Genomic DNA, 23,308 nt, shown 5'->3' with positions numbered 1-23,308 from the left:
GCATACAGGTTACTTACTTTGGGCGTCAGTCACCCAGAGAGTGCCGCTTCCGGGACTTGCCCCCGTGACCATAGACAAGAACAGAAAGATCGGGGCATTCTACATAACTAATCCGCGGCTTCCAGTCCTCCAAAGCGTCGTGGCCACTCGTGCCGCCAGCCGCGATGCACTGTGAGACAAGTAAGCGTGGCCTCCATGTATAGTTCTAATTGCAATTCCACTCCAAGATAGACTCTCCCCCGTGTACCCAATGTGAGACAGTGATGTTCTTGACCATACACCTTGAATATGGCACGCAAAATGTAGATTTCTCCCTTTTATAAGAGTTATTTTCCAAGACTGTAGAAATCACGGCTTACACGTGTTTTCACATGATTAAAGTCCCGTATTTGTTGTAAAAATCCTGTAACAGTATGGTATAGGGTATGTTTCCTCGAAGTATTTTCTCATTAGGTAAAAAATCTGTTCTAATCGGATTAATATCTGTTACATCCTGCATCACAGGACTAGAATATTAAACTCATTTCAGTTTCAAGATGGAGTGCTAAGAGCATGCTCTACCTCTGTCACTGGATGCTTCCTCACTTTCTAACTCTCTTAAAGTAAGCAAAGGCTTTGTCACGTGCAAAGTATCTTACCGTAACAGCACAGAGAAATTGTAAACATCAGGTTTATACTACATATCACTTCATAAATTCGGTAATATAGCTAATTTAATTTCGATGGTCATGTGTCCGTAAGTAGGTGGGAGGCTGAAGTTTTGTTGCAAGATCTCATTGCAACGAAAAAATGCCTGATTCCCGCTCCGACTCTCAAGTCATATCCGTGGTACTCTAGCTCTCGCTTGCACCTGCCAGGCATCACGTCACTGATATCAAATTGATAAGGTAACTAATTAAATTGATGTTGAGAGCCACTTTGCATGGAAGTAATTTTTTCCAGTAGTCGGATTACACTCGTCTGGTAGCTCAAATTGGAATTCCTGGACAGAAGTCGATGTTCTTCTCCAGGAACACTATTAAGAACCGACATTTGAAGCTGATCACCGAAGGATTCTACCACTGCACTCCTAAGGAGGCATATGTGCAGTCTTTTATCCTCGCTCTCTTTGGGAGGGAAATAACGAAGGAAATGACTAGTAGTGGTACAGGGTACCCTCCACCACACAATGTATAATGGCTTGCGAAGTAAGCATATAGATGTAAATGTACATTTAGTCTACCTTTTAAGATGTCACTAGATCCATTTACGGGCACACAAAATTCATGGAAGAATGTTGTTTCTTATTTATCAAGAAAGACGGAACTTCTGCTGCTGATTGTCATGGAGTGGATCGTGGATTAAGTGTATGTGTTCACAGAGTGCCCTGTCCATGTTCTGATGGTTTCTACGTGTTACACTGAGTGTTTCTAAACACATCCCAGTGGACTCTTTCTTGCAGCAGTTTAAACGAATATATATATATGTAGTCATTACTATCCTATCATGTAGTAGGCCCTTCCCCTCCTTCTCTTCTTCTTCTTCTCCCTGGTATAGCAGAGAGAACCACATTGAGAATTCTATAGCGTTTTAAAAAATACACTTAGCAAACCTGTACGTGGTCGAGAATTAAATAACCATGACAGCAGAAATTCAGGCTGAAATTTGAAATTATAACTATAATTTTATGCAGCACTGCTTCCAATTTCGATGTCAAAATCCTGGTTCATCAATTTATTGTTTCCAGCAGCGGTATTGTGAGCACACTCCAATCATACCCCTGCCCTGTCACCCACAAATTGTTTAAGGACACTGCAAGCAATTGAGCTGAAATTTGAAATTTTCAGCTACCTCCACCGTAATGGATTTCCTGCCAGATGACCTATCTGTGCCAGTATACACCAACAGCATGCAAGGAAAAAATCATGAAGGGAAAGAATTGGGCTTGTAAACTGGGCAGTCGTGTTATCGAATCCTGCCAAATATATGAGTTCTAGTATCCACCAATAGGATGCAAGGAAGAACTGCCTGCACACAGAGGGTATCGATTTAATTAATTAGTCCGTTAACCTGATAGCATGAGGGAATATTTCCAAGACATACACAGCTGGGGATTCACCAAGTATCCACTACTTTGTTCAGGACAAAAGAGGGGTTAGTGCATGATAGATGCTCATTGGGCTGGAAGTAGCCACATGAGAGTGAGAGAGAGGGAGAGAGAGGGTGTATGTCTTTTGACAGGAATTTCTCAGGTATCAATATCAAAGAGACGCTTTGTCTGACAGGAAGTAACTGGAGTGCGAGGGCGAAGGAAGGAGGTGATCGGAGGGACGAAGGATGGGGAGGTTGCTTCTCCCAGCCTCCACTGCCAGTGGTATTGTGAACTGACTAAGTCAGTATCTGCACAGCAGGTTGAACAGATAGAGTAGATGCTTCCATTGATCTAGTGTGGAAGACGTGTGTCTGGGAGCAGCTTGTGCAGATGCTCCAAACAGAAGTAGCCATTTGAGGTGGGAATTCCACAGCAAATGAAGCAGCTGTGCTGTTAGGTGATGTGGCTGTCTGATGGTCATAGAAAGTATATCTTCCATTCACTGTCATATGCAGTGGAGCTTTCTGAGCACTGAGTATGGATTCTGTACTTTCAATACTGATCAACAGTCTCTCTGTGCCCAGCAAGCTAATACTGGGAGATGTACACTTAATGGTGGGTGTGCTAGCATCCCTCATAGTACACTGTAGTGTTACAGGTCCGAGCATGCCATGACTTGCAGTGGCCACCACATAGTGCAACCTCTTGGTCATCTTCGATACTGATGCATGGTGTAGCCTGGTGATGCGACCAACATGTGGGTGCACATTGTCATGGCCAGCACAGCTCCTAGCACATCTGCCCTACGGTCAAGGCGAATACATGATCGGAAGTTTTTTAACAGTGTAATTATGTGCATGGAATTACTCTGACATCAGTGCCGTAATAGTATTCTGTTTAACCATCAGACAAAAAGTGATCTATTTATTTACTTCTTTTCTATGTATTTAATAAAACCAGTATCTTCAAAATCAGTAGAGAATGAGGAGCTTTTCCCATTAAATAAAACAGAGATCCAACTCCTGAAAAATTAATTTGATTAATAAACAGTATATCCTTTGGTATGTAATTGGCATTGATTTGAACTTCCTGTTGTGGTATTCTTCCTCTCTAGCACAGGCTGAGTCTTTTCCCCACTAATTTCCAGGTGTTTGAGGGGATGGGTGCTAGGAGATTTCGCTGGGGGGAGGGGTTAATTAATTTACCAATTTAATTAATTAGTCAATTAATTTCATATGAAATGTGTAGGGGAGGGAGTCATGAATCAATCAAGTTTGCCCCTGAATGCATTCAACCCTGACTAACAAAACGCATGAGAAACGGCCTTGCCCTACTACTAAGGGGTAGTTCGTGTAACTAATGAATATGCACTGAACCGAATCTGTAAGAAACGAAATTTATGGTACAACTCGATTAAAAAAAGGGACTGGTTGACAGGACACTTTCAAAGATGCAAAGGGATGAACACAATAAGCTGGTTCAGATGCATGCAGGTTGCCGTAGTTATTCCGATGTGAAGAGGCTTGCATGGGATAGACCAGCCTGAGGAATGGCATGAAACCAGTTTTCAGACTGAAGACGACAACAACAAAAATTTCTTAACAATTAACATTTAATTCAGATGTGTGTTGGGAATACTGTGACTGGAAGTTTTTATCAGAAAAACTATGGTAAAATCATTTCAATGTACAGGATGATTATAATTAAAGTTGAACTTTCAAACCGCTGTAGAAATAACACCACAGATCAGAATGACATCAAATTGCAGCGGAATATTATCGGAGAAGAGGGAAAACGTACGGCAGTAGAAAACTAAATAGTTACATAATGAAGCAATAGATGGCACTGTAAGCATCGTAATTTAATAGTGGTCGACTACAAATGATAAATGAATCGTACAACAATGCCTAAGGTGTACGTTTGATGTTAAACAAACTGCACTACTGAGAGTGCATGGGTGTACAGGCGTGATGCCGTTAGTTATGTAAGCCCACCCACCATGGAAAGGTCATATCACATCAGATGGGAAGAATCGGTTTTTAATTGTCCTGAGATAAAAAACCGCATAAAAAAGCATCAATCACATCGGTTTTTAATTTTCCTGGGGCCAAAAACCGCATAAAAAGCATCAATCAAAATCAAATTGGATTATTAATTTCCTTGTGACTGGCGCAAAACATGTTCAATATGCAGTCCACTGTTTTCTGCAACAAGTTGAAATCGAGAAACAGCATGTTCCACAACTGACTGAAGTGTTTCCAGGATCACATTCAGACTTTGTTGCACAATGCGTGTCTTCAATGCAGCTAAGTTTGCAATCGGAACACTGAATACCACATCTTTCAGATAACCACACAGCCAGAAGTCACACGGATTAAGATCAGGTGATCGGGATGGCCAGGCTGTAGGAAAATGGCGGCTGATAATTCTAGCATTTCCGAAATGGCGCTTCAGCGGCTACTTAACTGGATCTGCAATATGCGGAGGTGCGCCATCTTGCATGAAAATGATCCCGTTCACACATACACGCTGTTGGAGAGTTGGAATGACGTGGTTGCACAAAAGACACTCATAGCGCTTACCAGTGACGGTACAGAAACAGGACCGGAAGCATCTATCTCTTCGAAAAAATATGGCTCTATGATAAACGATGCCATAAAACAGCACCACACAGTGACCTTCTCAGGATGAAGTGGTACTGGTTGATTTGCGTGTGGATTTTCCATTGCCCATATTCCACAACTCTGTGTATTGACATATCCTGTCAGATGGAAGTGGGTTTCGTCTGTCCACAAAATTTTCCACGGCCAATCATTGTCCACTTCCATGCGAGCAAGAAATTCTGAAGCAAAGGTCTCTCTTGCTGGCAGATCAACAGGAAGCAACTCGTGCGCATGGGTAATTTTGAATAAATAGCAAAGAAGGATGTTTAGTAGCATTTTACGCACAGTGCTCACGGGTATGTCCAACAATGTTCGGGCAATTTTCCATGCACTACACGTTTGCACACCACCACTTGTCTCCTCCTGCACTGCTGTGGCCACTGCTTCCACTGGCGTCGAATCAATTCGTTTCCTCCCTCTACTAGGTTGCACACCAAAAGAACCCGTCTTTTCGAATTTCCGAGTCATTTTCTCCAGACACACGGCAGTCATCGGACCACCGCCTTTTTTCAAACCCTTCAGTGTCCAGAACTTCTGCAGAGCGACGCGTGCACAGCCATCATTCTTGAAATTCAGCTTTACAAGCAGAGCCCGATCTTGCATTGAGACAGTCATGGCGGACGATGCAGACACGAAAGGAGGAAATGCCCTGTACCCGGCGTGTTTATACCATCTTCAGTGGGTTGTGCGCATGGCAGGTGTTTTCATTTACGTATTCTGACACATACAGCGCCATCTATTGATCAATTTTCACACTGTTTTTCTTCACCTGTCATATGTTTTTCCCCTTCTTTGATACTATTCCGTTGCAATTTGGCATCATTATGACCAATGGTGTTATTTCTAAAAGCGTTTTGAAAGTTTAATTATAATCACCCTGTATATCTAAACTGCAAGTTTTTAAAAATAGATCCATTTACATGTATTCGAATTTGGTCGTAGTGTTTTTTTAGTTTTTAGTTATATCTCTCGACTGAATAGTCTAAAATGACTTTTCGCTTGTGTGTTTCTGTAATACGCCTTTTGTCAGGGATATAGTCTTTGTTGAGGACAGCCAGTTACTGCCTAACTGTGGCCTAGGAAGCCGAGAGTTGCACACCGAGGTATATACACTCCAGAAAATTGAAATAAGAACACCGTGAATTCATTGTCCCAGGAAGGGGAAACTTTATTGACACATTCCTGGGGTCAGATACATCACATGATCACACTGACAGAACCACAGGCACATAGACATAGGCAACAGAGCATGCACAATGTCGGCACTAGTACAGTGTATATCCACCTTTCGCAGCAATGCAGGCTGCTATTCTCCCATGGAGACGATCGTAGAGATGCTGGATGTAGTGCTGTGGAACGGCTTGCCATGCCATTTCCACCTGGCGCCTCAGTTGGACCAGCGTTCGTGCTGGACGTGCAGACCGCGTGAGACGACGCTTCATCCAGTCCCAAACATGCTCAATGGGGGACAGATCCGGAGATCTTGCTGGCCAGGGTAGTTGACTTACACCTTCTAGAGCACGTTGGGTGGCACGGGATACATGCGGACGTGCATTGTCCTGTTGGAACAGCAAGTTCCCTTGCCGGTTTAGGAATGGTAGAACGATGGGTTCGATGACGGTTTGGATGTACCATGCACTATTCAGTGTCCCCTCGACGATCACCAGTGGTGTACGGCCAGTGTAGGAGATCGCTCCCCACACCATGATGCCGGGTGTTGGCCCTGTGTGCCTCGGTCGTATGCAGTCCTGATTGTGGCGCTCACCTGCACGGCGCCAAACACGCATACGACCATCATTGGCACCAAGGCAGAAGCGACTCTCATCGCTGAAGACGACACGTCTCCATTCGTCCCTCCATTCACGCCTGTCGCGACACCACTGGAGGCGGGCTGCACGATGTTGGGGCGTGAGCGGAAGACGGCCTAACGGTGTGCGGGACCGTAGCCCAGCTTCATGGAGACGGTTGCGAAAGGTCCTCGCCGATACCCCAGGAGCAACAGTGTCCCTAATTTGCTGGGAAGTGGCGGTGCGGTCCCCTACGGCACTGCGTAGGATCCTACGGTCTTGGTGTGCATCCGTGCGTCGCTGCGGTCCGGTCCCAGGTCGACGGGCACGTGCACCTTCCGCCGACCACTGGCGACAACATCGATGTACTGTGGAGACCTCACGTCCCACGTGTTGAGCAATTCGGCGGTACGTCCACCCGGCCTCCCGCATGCCCACTATACGCCCTCGCTCAAAGTCCGTCAACTGCACATACGGTTCACGTCCACGCTGTCGCGGCATGCTACCAGTGTTAAAGACTGCGATGGAGCTCCGTATGCCACGGCAAACTGGCTGACACTGACGGCGGCGGTGCACAAATGCTGCGCAACTAGCGCCATTCGACGGCCAACACCGCGGTTCCTGGTGTGTCCGCTGTGCCGTGCGTGTGATCATTGCTTGTACAGCCCTCTCGCAGTGTCAGGAGCAAGTATGGTGGGTCTGACACACCGGTGTCAATGTGTTCTTTTTTCCATTTCCAGGAGTGTAAATACTTTACTCCAGTCACGTTTGTTTTCTTTGGTGAGAAGTAATAGTAAGAGACTTCCATGCAGTGCGTGGGAATTAATTTACGGGTCATCAATAATATTTATTTTACCTTTTGAGCTATGATATCGTAAGCTCCTTTTGTACAATAATTTTCTCAGATTCTGTTTCGCCTGTATCATATGTATACCATTATTCATAAGAACGTATCTGATAGACATACATGAACTACAGCTTTATGTCTCTGACATCAGAAAACTGGGATTTATTATGCTTCTATCAATAATTTGAATTCTTGCTGAAAAGAAGCATTGTGATGCAGTCGTCGTAATATTGTGGAACTAGTCATACGAACAGTAATATAAAGAACCCACAGGTGTTGGATTTCGAAGGTCACTCTATAAAGTGTAACTTATTACATACGTGTGTGATTAATATCGTATGAAACACAGAGGAACAAATGCAAAATGAGTGTCTCAAACTTCTGCCGCGCTCCTCTAGAATGAGGCGCTGTAGATCTCCTTATATTCCACGTTGGTCAAGGTGTCTGTCGTCAATCCTGAAATATCTTGCATGAAGATGATTTTAATTCTGCAAGGTAGTAGAGTTATTGAGTTGCATGTCTTTAGGTTTTAAAGTGGCCTCAACATACCGTTCTATGGATCCCAGTGACAAGGGATCGGAAACTGAATTCTTTGACATCCAGCACCTTCAGCTGATTCATTCTGAACATGTGTCTACATACTGTTTCGATGTTTATTAATCTCCAGACAAAACTGAACACACCGCGTATACACAGGCGGTCACGTCAATCTGTCAGAAGAAACGCCTTCACTAACGCGATGCAGTAAAACCGTCGCTGAAAAAGTAATTTACAGAATGCCAAGACCGGCACTGCTATGAATTACTAGATGATAATGTGTGGTTGATACAGACATGTTCATTGAAGACGTGACATGTCTGTGAAATGTACACACATCAAAAAAAAGTTTTGCAACACCTCGGTTCCGAGAGTTCCGGAACCTGCACAGAAAATTGGAATAGAGACCAACATAAACATCATTTCTGCCCTTTTTATTGCTCATGAAAACCACACATTGCATGTTGTACCACCATACTGCGAGACCTTCAGATGCGGTGGTCCAGAATGCTGTACACACCGGTACCTCTAATAGCCAGTAGCACGTCTTCTTGCATTGATGCATGCCTATAATCGTCGTGCCATACTATCCAAAAGTTCATCAAGGCACTCTTGATCCAGATTGTCTCACTCCTCAATGGCAATTCGGCGTAGATCCCTTAGAGTATTGGTGGGTCGCATCGTCCATAAACAGCCCTTATCAATCCATCCCAGGCATGTTCGATAGGGTCCATGTCTCGAGAACATGCTGGCCATTCTAGTCGAGCGATGTCGTTGTCCTGAAGGAAGTCAGTCACAAGATGTGCACGATGGGGGCGCGAATTGTCGTCCATGAAGACGAATGCCTCATCAGTATGCTGCCGATATGGTTGCACTATCGTTCGGAGAATGGCATTCACGTATCGTACAGCCGTTACGGCGCCTTCCATGACCACCAGCGGCGTACGTCGGCCCCACATGTCACCCCAAAACAGCAGGGAACATCCACCTTGCTGCACTCGCTGGACAGTGTGTCTAAGGCGTTCAGCCTTGCCTCCAAACACGTCTCTGACGATTGTCTGGCTGAAAGCATATACGACACTCATCGGTGAAGAGAACGTGATGCCAATCCTGAGCGGTCCATTCAACATTTTGTTGCGCCCATCTGTACCGCGCTGCATGGTGTCGTGGTTGCAAAGATGGACCTCGCCATGGATGTCGGGAGTGAAGTTGCGCATCAACATAAACATCATTTCCGCCCTTTTTATTGCTCATGAAAACCATACATAGCATGTTGTACCACCATACAGCAACACCTTCAGAGGTAGAGGTCCAGATTGCTATTGCGCACAGTTTGAGTCGCAACACGACGTCCTGTGGCTGCACGAAAATCATTATTCAACATGTCGGCGTTGCTGTCAGGGTTCCTCCGAGCCATAATCCGTAGGTAGAGGTCATCCACTGCAGTAGTAGCCCTAGGGCGGCCTGAGCGACGCATGTCATCGATTGTTACTGTCTCTCTGTATCTCCTCCATGCCCGAACAACATCGCTTTGGTTCACTCCGAGACGCCTGGACATTTCCCTTGTTTAGTGCCCTTCCTGGCACAAAGTAACAATGCGGACGCGATCGAACTGCGGTATTGACCGTCTAGGTGTGATTGAACTAAAGACAACACGAACCATGTACCTCCTTCCTGGTGGAATGACTGGAACTGATCGGCTGTTTGACCCCATCCGTCTAATAGGCGCTGCTCAGGTATAGTTGTTTACATCTTCTGGCGGGTTTAGTGACATCTCTGAACAGTCAAAGGGACTGTGTCTGTGATACAATATCCACAGTCAACATCTATCTTCAGGAGTTCTGGGAATCGGGGTGATGCAAAACTTTTTTTGATGTGTGTAGTTACAGGAATCGATAACTAACGCTCACTCTCACGCTTTCGTCAATGTAAAAATTCAGTGTATCACAGATTGCAGCCAGTCGCATGAAACGACTGGACTGGTACCCAAAGGCAAATGTTGAGACCGCTATAATGTCTTCGTGTCGTTCTTAATGATGTTGCCCCTCTTTTACGGCACGTGTGAATTCATATTCAGGAGGTCTACTGCACAAATCTTCATCCGGTTCTCAGAATTAGATTTTTCATCTCTCCTTAAATCGATCGAGACTAAAGTCTGCATGGTTATGTCGGAAAGGACATGGCCGATTCTCTTCTCTATCCGTCCTCAATCCGAGCTTGGACTCCGTCTCTATCTATTTCTTCCTCTGTGGGACATTAAACCTTACTCTTACTTTCTTTGTCATTTCATCCACCCACCTTCTGCGTCTATGATATCGCGTGGTTTCCATTCTTCTCCGTTCCATAGTGTAGAGTAAGCCAGACAGTCTGTCCATTGATGGATGAAGTTGCCCTTAAAATATAAACTGAGGCATTATTTGTGATACTGAAGTCTTGCACTAATTTTCGATTTTAACTCAGTTTCAATAACTATTTTCTGCAAAAAATGATGATGCACTTGTTTCGTTTAAACTGTCGCATTTGCTTCATGCAATTAGTACAAAGGTACATCACGTATTTTTTAATTTTTCTTTGTAATTCAACTCGCCGTAAATTCGAACTCAATAGAACTTTTGCGTGTTTCATAATTAGGACTGGAATACGTAACTCTATAACATTTACGAGTGTGACACTTTGGATATGTCGTCCTCTGCTTTTAAGTGTTTTTATGTAATTCATACATTTCGTTGATGGAGCTGCCTTAATTAAAGAAAGACGTAAAAACAACAAAATATAGATGGTAATAGGGCAGTCTTTTTGAGCTGTAAGAGGGATAATATTCATGTGAAAATGTTTGAAAAATGAAGTAATTCGGCATTATGCAGTACTTTTGTACTTCTATGATTACGAAACAGTAATTCCCGGATGTTTCTCTTACTTAGTCTAGTGCACAATAGACGACCTGAACAGCTACAGATGAAATCGTCCTTAAAATATAATCAGATACACAATTCATTTTATCAAAGTCTCCTACTAAATTTCGTACTCAATTAGCATTAGGAACATAGCTATTTCTTCCATAAAATCAGAGTTCTTTTTTTTTACGGCTGTCGCATTTGCTTTAAGTCAATTTATGGAAGTAACACTATTGCAGTACAATGTATTTGTTTGTGGTTTGGTTGTAATTATAACTCGTCTGAATTTCGAACTCAATATTAATTTGGTAGCGTAAAATATGCGTATCTCATAATTAGCGTTCATACCGTGGGACACACTACATTACATACAAATTGTATACTGTGTCACTCTTAGCTTATGGCACTTTGGATATACTATTTTCTTCTATTTTTAATTCATATGATATAATCTGTCAATTTTGTTGTTGGACCTACCATTTTTTTAAAGAAAAATTTGAATACGAAAAATAAAAGTGGTGGTAGAGCTGGGATTCTAAACTGTGAGAGCGATGACTACAGTGTGATTATGCTATAAAAGTGTGCACCAAGAAATAAGAATTCTCCGTGTAATCTCGACAAAATACGCCTTCATATAATAAACACAATCTCGTAGTCACTTCAAAGCTCGGAAACGGTATTTGATCATGCTGATAACTTAGCAGCGGAAATGATATCTCTTTTACTGTTACCTGGAAATCCGAATAAATATAACGCAGAGGCTTCGCACTAACGAAGGCCCATAGAAAAAAAATCACAAAATTACTCGCTGACATTACCAGGCAGCGGCCTCACGGACAGAAATGTGTCCCTGGCATTAATCGTCCTCCGTAAGCTTCGACGTTAAGTTTTCTTTTTACCTTCGCACCGTGTCCTGCGAAAGAGTTACTGACTCTCTTCCAGTGCAAAGATGTAGTCTCCCAATTGTGGCCTACTCCTTTCTCTAGAGGTTTGATTTTTACTGGTTGTAGCGATCGATCTACCTGCCTCGCACCTTTTCATCACTTTTTTCCTCCATTTATCATCCTTAACGGCATCATTTATCCGGATATATTGTCCGTATAATACGTTGAGTGGTAGGTAACTTTTCTTTCACGAGTATTGATTATAGAGAATCTTGGCAGCTTTGTACAATTAAATTCATGACTGATGAAGCTCTCTGCGTACAGCTACTGCTAGCCGTTCCGTGAAAGTAACTCTAAATTTACGAGGACGGTGGACGACATATCGTTATATTGAAAAACTTACGTTTTCAGAACAAGGATGCATTACTATTCACAATGAAAATATGTTATTATAGCCTACCCAATATATTTATTTGTTTATACAGTGTCCAAGAGTGTGAATTTAGAGGGCATTTTAATTGAAAAAATATTGCCGGCTAACAGTCGCCACTATTTGCCGACGCTCGTTAGGATAGTGACGACAATCTGTAGTCGGTTAGGGATTTACGGAACGAAGGTAGGCAGAAAGACCTAGGTGGAGCCCTACACAAAATTACTCAAGTAAGACAGATAGGACGTCAGAAAGAAACGTTTTAGGACGTGTATTTCATTTTATAAGTACAGAAAAGGAAAGTTACTGATGAATAGATTTCATCAGTACCAGAAGAACTGAAAACCAAGTCATTGATACAACAGCTTTAAGGACCTAAAGCGTGAAGAAGATGATAATAATGAGTTATTGATACCAAAAGAATTCCTGATCTGTTAGTAATAATGTTTTTTTTCAAATTAACACAAAAATATCAGTTTACACTCCTACATATTCAGACACAGTGAAGTAGTTGAAGAGGTTTGAGGAGTTATAAAACTGTTACACGAAACAATCCCAATATTATATATTAAAGGGCGGTTTGAAAGGAAAATTCAGACTGAAGTTAAAAAAAAAACACGTTTTTGTAGACAGTTTCGGAACTGATGGCTCTTGTGGAAATCTTGAAGAAGAATGTCAAGAATGTCTGAAATAAACTCTTCAAGATAAATTCGAATATAAAATGGACCTATGAAAGATGAAATTAAATTGAAAATTCCAACATTACATTCTATCAAACAACACAAAAATATAATGTCCGTGTGAGTCTCATATCAGGTCAAAAACAATTGTGACAACCACCTATGAAGAAGTAGAATAAAATTAGACACAAAATTAAAATGAGCTAAACTACCTTTGCATAAAGCAGGATTGACTGTTTCGTAAGACAAAAAGAAAAGTAATATGGGAAAGCATCGAGTGAAATTAACAAACAGGTTACGGCAATGGGGAATGGAGAAAAGCATAATATAAGGAATAATAGCGTATTTTATTACAATTTTCAGGCTTAATTGCAAATATTTTTATTTACTACACCTCACAAATAAGTAGAGGCTACACCTAGTCCTTGCACATTGCCTTATTCTGGTGACACACTTGCATCACACGGTTTATTTCCAGATGTTGTGATGATAGTAGTGGTCGGAAATAATATCTGCAAAGTGTAAGAAATAAAAAGATTCGTCTTATAGACCGAACATTTTAATAAAAGTGCTGAATTATTCTCAGTCTTTATGTCGTCTATTAATAACACCAAAACTTCTTGTAGGTAACCTATATAAACGGCGTAGATATGACACAAATAAACCTGAACTAAAGTATGATTGTGTATAAGGAGAAGAAGGAAATGCATATTTTTTTTTAAAAAAAAGTGTGGAATTTATCGATCTAAACAAACCTTTACAGATTCGTTTTCTAGAATATGCCAGAAAGTATAACGAAGGAATCAATAGGGACAATTAGCAACCGGTGTGTAAAAAACGAGAAAATCTAGTTAAAAATGATCAGTAAAAGGACGGTTTTGGAACATCGTAATTCCATTAACGCACGTATTTCTTTTTATTTCGCACAGCATAGTGCTTGTTGGTTAAGTAAATGGTCTTCTGGGTTGTAATGCCCACCTAGTCATCGTCTCTTCTTTCATGTTTAGTAATTACTTTATGCTCGAGGTAACCTCATGTTACCTAGACAGTTAACACATAAGATAGTTATGAAATTGTTGTCTTCTGTTTACTGTAGTTCTGTGATTTTTGTTCTTGTGTCATACGGCCTGATGCAAGCCTTTCTAATTGACGTCACTTGGGCGACTTGTCCGTCTAGTGTTTATAACTGTAATTGTTGCGTGAAGTTGACTTTGATGTGTGCGTGTGTAGTGTAGTCTTACGTTGAGCTGATGACGGTGGCGAGAGAAGGGACAGCGTGAAACCCAGTAGCCGCCAACTAACCTACTCCTCTTTAGTAGCGCAATGGAGAGCGCTTAGTTGAACGTCAGTATCCGACGGACGAATCACCATCATGAGCGACACGTAGCCTCATTCCATGAGATACTAGCTTTTCAGTTTATTTATGTTCGAAAAGCAAATACACGGTTAGATAATCGCAGGAAGACAAAAGTCGTCAGATCTCGAAAACTCATCAGGTGCGGAAATAATGACTTACTTAAAATGACTTTCTCAACTGAAAACTTACTGAGTTAGTGTAGGCATAACTCATGCATGAAAAAATAGCTTAGGCTCACAACAAAAGCTGAAATCAATCTAACGACGTGTGAAACATCTACCTTTGAGATTGAGTCATTGTATAATATAATAAAATAATGGAATAAATGATAATAAAATGTCGAAATGTGTGGCATTTTAAAATGTATTGAATTAATGAGATTAATTTTTAGGCATGAATGACAAGCACAATAAGCTGAGCTATGCCTGGAAATAAGTTCGTATTAGTTCATATTATTTTTCAGGGGGAAGTAGTTTCTTTCTCTGATGTAGATTTGTGCTCACCCTTCTTTATAATGCAACGTCTGGTCGCCGTGTTCACCTTCGAAGTCTTGACCGTGTTCCTAATGAGCTTATCGGATCTTCGTAATTTTCCAAAGTAGAGAAGTGGGCTTCAGTTCTTGTAATTATCGTACTACTTGAAATAATAACTCACACGACCTTTCTGTTAATAAAAGAATACTGTATTTTTCTAAACGGTACACATACGAAATACATACTCCTCACTTATTCATTGTTGTTGTTGTGGTCTTCAGTCCTGAGACTGGTTTGATGCAGCTCTCCAGCTACTCTATCCTGTGCAAGCTTCTTCATCTCCCAGTACCTACTGCAACCTACATCCTTAATTTTATTCATAGCGACCCCAAAATGGCGGTCTACAATTACACGCTAAAAGAAAAATGGCATGCTTCTCACTCGTTCACTAGCTGAGCGCGAATCCTTCCTTCCTACTACTGGTACAAGAAAAACTCCTTTGTTTTTTAACAACTGAAAATCAAAAATACATGACGGTAGACATAGGCTCTACGCCGGGCTACCGCTTCATCTTTTTCTCTTTGCCTTTAAAGAAGACGAAAACATAAAAGTAAGAAATGCAAAAGGTTTATCACAAATGCCTCCCTACTGCATAACTGTCGGAAATAAGTCTCTTTATTTAGGGAGACAGTCAATGAAGTCTTAATACCCTTATGCTACTACAAGTATATCTACAAAGCTCATTTCCTTGTCCATTACAAATTCATACCTACAAATACATTCACATATACTTATACTAGATAATTACATTCACATATATTTATATTGCATAATCGCACGTCCATGTTGTGCTAACGTCTTAGTCTGTTATGTCTCCTTATATTTGTTAAACGGTATTAAAAGGGAAAAAATGTTACATTTCTTAAATTGTCGTTTCACTATATTTTAAAAATTGTTTTTCTCACTGGCTTTTGGTTCATTGGCCATTCTGAATGGTGTCCTTTCTGCACACGCTGTCTGATTGTTCACTGCGCTTATGGCTAGCAGCAGCTCATTGTTTACGCGCCCGTTGCAGTGAGGCAAGCGCCACGTGAGCACACTGTAATGTCACTCCAGGCCATGAATTCGGTGTTGTAAAGCCCTCCAGTCCGGAGACTGGATACGACGGATTCAGCTCCAACGCTCAACCCGAAGAACATCAATACATCATCTCGCGCCTGGGTGAGATTTTCGGCCAGTGCATTATAGTTCAGCGGTCCTCACACCTCAACTCGTGGATATACGAATTTCCTCTGATATCTCCGTCGCACACGCATCACACTCACTGTATTCACTTCGCTGAACTGTAGCGTTTACTCTTATCACGGCTCAGCCGATACTTTCACTATTATTAGGCCCTACTATTTTTGTATCACTTCACACGTGCGAGTATTTTATTCGTTCGTCGCGTTGCACTTCACATACATACAGAAATAGTTCTTCTTCAAGAATAAAATTTCACATAAAACTGATAGACATAAACATTGACAATAACAAAGTTGACATATAATTTTACAGTTCACATTAACATTTCATATATGGACTCATATAATGAATAGGAAAATAGGAATGCGGGTAAGCTACTACAAACAGCATAGTGAACGCATTATTGTGGCCAAGATAGATACGAAGCCCACACCTACTACAGTAGTACAAGTTTATATGCCAACTAGCTCTGCAGATGACGAAGAAATTGAAGAAATGTATGATGAAATAAAAGAAATTATTCAGATTGTGAAGGGAGACGAAAATTTAATAGTCATGGGTGACTGGAATTCGAGTGTAGGAAAAGGGAGAGAAGGAAACATAGTAGGTGAATATGGATTGGGGGACAGAAATGAAAGAGGAAGCCGCCTGGTAGAATTTTGCACAGAGCACAACATAATCATAACTAACACTTGGTTTAAGAATCATGAAAGAAGGTTGTATACATGGAAGAACCCTGGAGATATTAGAAGGTATCAGATAGATTATATAATGGTAAGACAGAGATTTAGGAACCAGGTTTTAAATTGTAAGACATTTCCAGGGGCAGATGTGGACTCTGACCACAATCTATTGGTTATGACCTGTAGATTAAAACTGAAGAAACTGCAAAAAGGTGGGAATTTAAGGAGATGGGACCTGGATAAACTAAAAGAACCAGAGGTTGTACAGAGATTCAGGGAGAGCATAAGGGAGCAATTGACAGGAATGGGGGAAATAAATACAGTAGAAGAAGAATGGGTAGCTTTGAGGGATGAAGTAGTGAAGGCAGCAGACGATCAAGTAGGTAAAAAGACGAGGGCTAGTAGAAATCCTTGGGTAACAGAAGAAATATTGAATTTAATTGATGAAAGGAGAAAATATAAAAATGCAGTAAGTGAAACAGGCAAAAAGGAATACAAACGTCTCAAAAATGAGATCGACAGGAAGTGCAAAATGGCTAAGCAGGGATGGCTAGAGGACAAATGTAAGGATGTAGAGGCCTATCTCACTAGGGGTAAGATAGATACCGCCTACAGGAAAATTAAAGAGACCTTTGGAGATAAGAGAACGACTTGTATGAATATCAAGAGCTCAGATGGAAACCCAGTTCTAAGCAAAGAAGGGAAAGCAGAAAGGTGGAAGGAGTATATAGAGGGTCTATACAAGGGCGATGTACTTGAGGACAATATTATGGAAATGGAAGAGGATGTAGGTGAAGATGAAATGGGAGATACGATACTGCGTGAAGAATTTGACAGAGCACTGAAAGACCTGAGTCGAAACAAGGCCCCCGGAGTAGACAATATTCCATTGGAACTACTGACGGCCGTGGGAGAGCCAGTCCTGACAAAACTCTACCATCTGGTGAGCAAGATGTATGAAACAGGCGAAATACCCTCAGACTTCAAGAAGAATATAATAATTCCAATCCCAAAGAAAGCAGGTGTTGACAGATGTGAAAATTACCGAACTATCAGCTTAATAAGTCACAGCTGCAAAATACTAACACGAATTCTTTACAGACGAATGGAAAAACTAGTAGAAGCCAACCTCGGGGAAGATCAGTTTGGATTCCGTAGAAACACTGGAACACGTGAGGCAATACTGACCTTACGACTTATCTTACAAGAAAGATTAAGGAAAGGCAAACCTACGTTTCTAGCATTTGTAGACTTAGAGAAAGCTTTTGACAATGTTGACTGGAATACTCTCTTTCAAATTCTAAAGGTGGCAGGGGTAAAATACAGGGAGCAAAAGGCTATTTACAATTTGTACAGAAACCAGATGGCAGTTATAAGAGTCGAGGGACATGAAAGGGAAGCAGTGGTTGGGAAGGGAGTAAGACAGGGTTGTAGCCTCTCCCCGATGTTGTTCAATCTGTATATTGAGCAAGCAGTAAAGGAAACAAAAGAAAAATTCGGAGTAGGTATTAAAATTCATGGAGAAGAAATAAAAACTTTGAGGTTCGCCGATGACATTGTAATTCTGTCAGAGACAGCAAAGGACTTGGAAGAGCAGTTGAATGGAATGGACAGTGTCTTGAAAGGAGGATATAAGATGAACATCAACAAAAGCAAAACAAGGATAATGGAGTGTAGTCTAGTTAAGTCGGGTGATGCTGACGGAATTAGATTAGGAAATGAGGCACTTAAAGTAGTAAAGGAGTTTTGCTATTTGGGGAGCAAAATAACTGATGATGGTCGAAGTAGAGAGGATATAAAATGTAGGCTGGCAATGGCGAGGAAAGCGTTTCTGAAGAAGAGAAATTTGTTAACATCCAGTATTGATTTAAGTGTCAGGAAGTCATTTCTGAAAGTATTCGTATGGAGTGTGGCCATGTATGGAAGTGAAACATGGACGATAAATAGTTTGGACAAGAAGAGAATAGAAGCTTTCGAAATGTGGTGCTACAGAAGAATGCTGAAGATTAGATGGGTAGATCACATAACTAATGAGGAAGTATTGAATAGGATTGGGGAGAAGAGAAGTTTGTGGCACAACTTGACCAGAAGAAGGGATCGGTTGGTAGGACATGTTCTGAGGCATCAAGGGATCACCAATTTAGTATTGGAGGGCAGCGTGGAGGGTAAAAATCGTAGGGGGAGACCAAGAGATGAATACACTAAGCAGATTCAGAAGGATGTAGGTTGCAGTAGGTACTGGGAGATGAAAAAGCTTGCACAGGATAGAGTAGCATGGAGAGCTGCATCAAACCAGTCTCAGGACTGAAGACCACAACAACAACAACATATGGACTCCACGATTTGCACCCTCTTACACACTAATATGTAAATCAGAAGGAATCTTTCATTTATTCTGAATATTGACATTTTCTGTTCTCGTCTTGCAGGACCGATCTCCTGGGCGTTTTTACGTCCAAAACTACACATAGAAAAGAGTACATACATACATTTTACACAGAAATTGATATTGACAATAATATAGTTGGCAAATAAATGTACAATTAACATTCACATTTCCTATATGGGCTCTATATTAGGCATCATCTTACACACTAATAAGTAAATTAGAAGGAATCTTTCATTTGTTCTGAATATTTGCATTTTTTTTCTCTTGACTTGTAGGCCCGACCTCATGCGCGTTTTTACCTTCACAAATACACATAGAAAATAATACATAGTTTTTTTAGACATCGACAATAATGTTGTTGTTGTGGTCTTCAGTCCTGAGATTGGTTTGATGCAGCTCTTCATACTAATCTGTCCTGTGCAAGCTCCTTCATCTCCCAGTACCTACTGCAACCTACATCCTTCTGAATCTGCTTAGTGTATTCATCTCTTGGTCTCCCTCTACGATTTCTACCCTCCACGCTGCCCTCCAATGCTAAATTTGTGATCCCTTGATGCCTCAGGACATGTCCTACCAACCGATCCCTTCTTCTAGTCAAGTTGTGGCACAAACTACTCTTCTCCCCAATCCTGTTCAATACCTCCTCATTAGTTACGTGATCTACCCACCTAATCTTCAACATTTTTCTGTAGCACCACATTTCGAAAGCTTCTGTTCTCTTCTTGTCCAAACTATTTATTGTCCATGTTTCACTTCCATACATGGCATACTCCATACAAATACTTTCAGAAACGACTTCCTGACACTTAAATCTATACTCGATGTTAACAAATTTCTCTTCTTCAGAAACGCTTTCCTTGCCATTGCCAGTCTACATTTTATATCCTCTCTACTTCGACCATCATCAGTTATTTTGCGCCCCAAATAGCAAAACTCCTTTACTACTTTAAGTGTCTCATTTCCTAATCTAATTCCGTCAGCATCACCCAACTTAATGCGACTACATTCCATTATCCTCGTTTTGCTATTGTTGATGTTCATCTTGTATCCTCCTTTCAAGACACTGTCCATTCCGTTCAACTGCTCTTCCAAGTCCTTTGCTGTCTCTGACAGAATTACAATGTCATCGGCGAACCTCAAAGTTTTTATTTCTTCTCCCTGGATTTTAATACCTATTCCGAATTCTTCTTTTGTTTCCTTTACTGCTTTCTCAATATACAGATTGAATAGCATCGGGGAGAGGCTACAAACCTGTCTCACTCCCTTCCCAACCACTGCTTCCCTTTCATGTCCCTCGACTCTTATAACTGCCATCTGGTTTCTGTACAAATTGTGAATAGCCTTTCGCTCCCTGTATTTTACCCCTTCCACCTTTAGAATTTGAAAGAGAGTATTCCAGTCAACATTGTCAAAAGCTTTCTCTAAGTCTACAAATGCTAGAAAGGAAGGTTTACCTTTCCTTAATCTTTCAAATCAAATGGCTCTGAGCACTATGGGACTTAACATCTATGGTTATCAGTCCCCTAGAACTTAGAACTACTTAAACATAACTAACCTAAGGACATCACACAACACCCAGTCATCACGAGGCAGAGAAAATCCCTGACCCCGCCGGGAATCGAACCCGGGAACCCGGGCCCTTAATCTTTCTTGTAAGGTACGTCGTAGGGTAAGTGTTGCCTCACGTGTTCCAACATTTCTACGGAATCCAAACTGATCTTCCCCGAGGTCGGCTTCTACTAGTTTTTCCATTCGTCTGTAAATAATTCGGGTCAGTATTTTGCAGCTGTGCCTTATTAAACTGATAGTTCGGTAATTTTCACATCTGTCAACACCTGCTTTCTTTGTGATTGGAACTATTATATTGTTCTTGAAGTCTGAGGGTATTTCGCCTGTCTCGTACATCTTGCTCACCAGATGGTAGAGTTTTGTCAGGGCTGGATCTCCCTAGGCCGTCAGTAGTTCTAATGGAGTGTTGTCAACTCCCGGGGCCTTGTTTCGACTCAGATCTTTCAGTGCTCTGTCAAACACTTCACGCAGTATCGTATCTCCCATTTCATCTTCATTTACATCCTCTTCCATTTCCATAATACTGTCCTCAAGTACATCGCCCTTGTATAGACCCTCTATTTACTGCTTCCACCTTTCTGCTTTCCCTTCTTTGCTTAGTACTGGGTTTCCATCTGAGCTCTTGATATTCATACAAGTGGTTCTCCTTTCTCCAAAGGTCTCTTCAATTTTCCTTTAGGCTGTATCTATCTTACCCCTAGTGAGATAAGCCTCTACATCCTTACATTTGTCCTCTAGCCATGCCTGCTTAGCCATTTTGCACTTCCTGTCGATATCATTTTTGAGACGTTTGTATTCCTTTTTGCCTGCTTCATTTACTGCATTTTTATATTTTCTCCTTTCATCAATTAAATTCAATATTTCTTCTGTTACCCAAGGATTTCTACTACCCCTCGTCTTTTTACCTATTTGATCCTCTGCTGCCTTCACTATTTCATCCCTCAAAGTTACCCATTCTTCTTCTACTGTATTTCTTTCCTCCATTCGTGTCAGTTGTTCCCTTATGCTCTCCCTGAAACTCTGTACAACCTCTGGTTTAGTCAGTTTATCCAGGTCTCATCTCCTTAAATTCCCACCTATTTGCAATTTCTTCAGTTTTAATCTACAGTTCATAACCAGTAGATTGTGGTCAGAGTCCACATCTGCCCCTGGAAATGTCCTACAATTTAAAACCTGGTTCCTAAATCTCTGTCTTACCATTATATAATCTATCTGATACCTTTTAGTATCTCCAGGATTCTTCCATGTATACAACCTTCTTTTATGATTCTTGAACCAAGTGTTAGCTATGATTAAGTTATGCTCTGTGCAAAATTCTACCAGACGGCTTCCTCTTCCATTTCTTAGCCCCAATCCATATTCACCTACTATGCTTCCTTCTCTCCCTTTTCGTACTGTCGAACTCCAGTCACCCATGACTATTAAATTTTCGTCTCCCTTCACTACCTGAATAATTTCTTTTATCTCATCATACATTTCTTCAATTTCTTCGTCATCTGCAGAGCTAGTTGGCATATAAACTTGTACTACTGTAGTAGGCATAGGCTTCGTGTCTATCTTGGCCACTATAATACGTTCACTATGCTGTCTGCAGTAGCTTACCCGCACTCCTATTTTTTTATTCATTATTAAACCTACTCCTGCATTACCCCTATTCGATTTTGTATTTATAACCCTGTATTCACCAGACCAGAAGTCTTGTTCCTCCTGCCACCGAACTTCACTAATTCCCACTATATCTAACTTTAACCTATTCATTTCCATTTTTAAATTTTCTAACCTACCTGCCCGATTAAGGGATCTGACATTCCACGCTCCGATCCGTAGAACGCCAGTTTTCTTTCTCCTGGCAACGACGTCCTCTTGAGTAGTGCCCGCCCGGAGATCCGAATGGGGGACTATTTTACCTCCGGAATATTTTACCCAAGAGGACGCCATCATCAATTAACCATACAGTAAAGCTGCATGCCCTCGGGAAAAATTACGGCTGTAGTTTCCCCTTGCTTTCAGCCGTTCGCAGTACCACAACAGCGAGGTCGTTTTGGTTAGTGTTACAAGGCCAGATCAGTCAATCATCCAGACTGTTGCCCCTGCAACTACTGAAAAGGCTGCTGCCCCTCTTCAGGAACCACACGTTTGTCTGGCCTCTCAACAGATACCCCTCCGTTGTGGTTGCACCTACGGTACGGCTATCTGTATCGTTGAGGCACGCAAGCCTCCCCACCAACGGCAAAGTTCATGGTTCATGGGGGGAGGATCGACAATAATATAGTTGACAAATAAATGTACAATTCGTCTTCTCTTTTCATGTATGAATTTCACGTTAGGTATCGTTTTACACACTAATAAGTAAATTAGAAGGAATCTTTCATTTGTTCTGAATATTTGCATTTTCTTCTCTTGAGTCCTGCGAGTTTGTGCCTTCACAAATACTCATAGAAAATACGTTCTAGCGCTACTCACTACATGGAAAACAGAGGATTTGCTAAGGTCTGCTTCAGAGATAAGCTACTTCTTGGATTTCTGTATGTAGTGCGTCGTTAGTGTACTTATTCTATCCTTGACATTTCATAAATCTTTATACTATGTATAATATTTACAAGTGCTCGTTTGTGAGTGAGTGTGAGGGATGTCTTACTCCTTGACAATACTGACTTCATCACTGCTTGCTCAGATACTTCAAATGGCTCTAAGCACTATGGGACTTAACATCTGAGGTCATCAGTCTCATGGGCTTAGAACTACTCACACCTATCTAACCTAAGGACATCACACACATCTATGCCCAAGACAGGATTC

At 41.4% G+C, this 23,308-nt stretch overlaps 1 pseudogene; it reads left to right on the top strand.

Moving 5' to 3' along the window:
- The first annotated feature begins 428 nt into the window (after positions 1-428).
- On the top strand, positions 429-598 carry LOC126472225 (U2 spliceosomal RNA; annotated as a pseudogene).
- Positions 599-23,308: the final 22,710 nt, after the last annotated feature.

This window comes from Schistocerca serialis, chromosome 3 (assembly GCF_023864345.2).
Source record: "Schistocerca serialis cubense isolate TAMUIC-IGC-003099 chromosome 3, iqSchSeri2.2, whole genome shotgun sequence".
NCBI classification, from domain to species: Eukaryota; Metazoa; Arthropoda; class Insecta; order Orthoptera; family Acrididae; genus Schistocerca; species Schistocerca serialis.
Note: the sequence above shows the minus strand (reverse complement) of the source record. Positions and strands in the feature narration are given on the sequence as shown.